The sequence below is a fragment of the Apis dorsata genome, unplaced genomic scaffold, assembly GCF_000469605.1.
Source record: "Apis dorsata unplaced genomic scaffold, Apis dorsata 1.3 scaffold_499, whole genome shotgun sequence".
Taxonomy (NCBI): Eukaryota; Metazoa; Arthropoda; class Insecta; order Hymenoptera; family Apidae; genus Apis; species Apis dorsata.
In genome coordinates this window covers 330,512-332,775 of record NW_006263730.1, presented here as the reverse complement: position 1 = coordinate 332,775, position 2,264 = coordinate 330,512, and positions in this window count along the sequence as shown.

Below are 2,264 nucleotides of genomic sequence, written 5' to 3'. Positions count from 1 at the left end.
GGGGAAAAAAAAAAAAAAAAAAAAAGAAAAAAAGTAAGAACGTTTCGAGGAAATTTCCCTGTTCTCGAGATTCAACGTCTGGCAACGTTCCCTCCGTGGAATCGAGACGAAAGATTTTTGTTCCCAGCGCGCATCACCGAGACGAATGCCTCTGCATCTCGTCTGCGTGCAAACTTTCACCGGTGTCCATTGTCCCCATCGTTATGCCAACTCACACGCGCCGTTTGCGAACGCTCCAAGGCTTTCATTTCGCGAGTGACAGTCTTCTCTTCCATTCAACGATCCTCGTGGACGATTTCTTTTGCCGGGCCACCACCTGGAACCGCGCCTCGAACTGACGCGTGACCATAATTTTCGAAATCCATCGAGATCTTCGAGAGATCTCGTTCCCCAAACCTACGCTATCCGTATTTTCGTCCAATATCATTATCTATACTTCGTCAGAGCATCGTGACGCTCGCGTTTAACGAGATTCCCATTTAGAGTTGCCATTTAGAGTGTGTAACACGAGTTAAGGATAGGTAATTTTACATTTCTAAGTTTCTAAAGAAATCCTAAGATCCTAAGAGGAAAGGATGATCCGTGGAGAGAGAGTCGTTCACTTGACTCCAACCTCGTTTCTCACGCGTAAATGGGGAGAACGATTTGCTAAGAGAATGGCTAACCGTTCACCTCGGGGGCCAGAAAGGATCTTTTTCTCCTGGCTCCTCGTGCAGCCACTTGTCCATGTCATCCCCGAAATTGCATTGTTGCACGCGAACAGAGACATCTCGTTTACGAAAAAGAAGAAAACCTTTCCCCGTATTATCTTCTATTTCTTACGATGTTTTCGACTAGTCAATCGGAAACAATTGAAAATTCACCCGAAGCGAAGTTCCAAGTAAGAGAAGTTTCTTTCAAGTGAGACTATCATTCGATTCAATTCAAGTTTACATCTTTTCTTCGATACTTTGAAATGAAAATTAAAAACGAGGTGATATTTGTCAGAAAATTTGAAAATTCAATGAAACGTCATCATCATTTTCGAAATCTATCTATTGCATCTAGTCACTGCAAAATTTAAATTTAACCTGAAATTCAATTAACCAATACAACCAATCTCAAGATTCAACGAATATTAAACCAAGATTTCGCCACCTGAAATGGAAAAATTCCCCAGAAATTCGCACGAGGGGACTTTCCCGCTTGCTTTTAACGAATTACGAGCACGTATCACGTGAGGAGATATTGCAAAAGAGTTCGAAGCACGCCTCGATTATTCCGGGCCCATCTGGCGCAATAACGAAAAACCGGGGACGGCGGATCTATAGGCGATAAATCATGGAGTAAAAACAACGTACGAGGTTCGTATTTCGAACAATGCAACGGGGTGAAGGATCGCGGTTATTCGAGGCCATCGGGGCCCTATACGTGACATCGAATAAATGTGAAACTCCGATAAAGGGCAAAAATGGACACGCGATAAAATTACGTTTCGAAGAAACGTGACGCCTTGCTCGATTGAAACATTTGTATCCGACCTCTCTTCGATGTAAAAAATCTGTGCGAAAAGGGGGGAAGAGAAGGGAGGGGGATGGATTTTTCCGCGGCGAAAGGGCGGCTTTAAGCCCGATTACCGAAAGTTAAGTCGAGGGTGGGATGGAGAGATCCAGAGATGGAGCCGTTTTATAGAGGAATAAAGCGGAACTCCGCCCAATCGGGCGACAAACTTTCTCCGCTATTCTCCTCCGAGAGACGAGGAGACCACGCTTCGATGCGCTTTCCAGCCTTCTCGAACCTGATATTACGATTGATCTTCTAACTTTGAAGGTATTGGAAGAATCTGATGAAACGTTAGTATCAGATTCTTTATTGTGATTATTGTATCATACTGCGTTTAATTGGAAAGTTGGACAGGTATCGTCTCTAAAACTTAATGTTTTCCAAGCACGAAGAGGGGGGAAAAAAATGAAAGGAAGAATAGAATTAAATATTACCGCGATTAATCTTTTAACTTAACGAAGCCTTTACAATATATATTTTTCTTTCACTTTTGTATCGCAACGGCGACGTTTTTCACTCTTAATTACAGAGGCGAGAAGAATAGAGAGAATGTAAATTAAAAAAGGAAGAGGAGGGAGAAGGAAGGAATCATCAACCTTCCCTTCAAGGTTTCGTCGTCCAAGCTTTCAGAACAAGGCCAAACGCGGATTGTTTTCGACGTTTCGCGAAACGGGAACACGCGTCGTACAATTGTACAACGAAGATCGTTGCCCGTGGCAAAA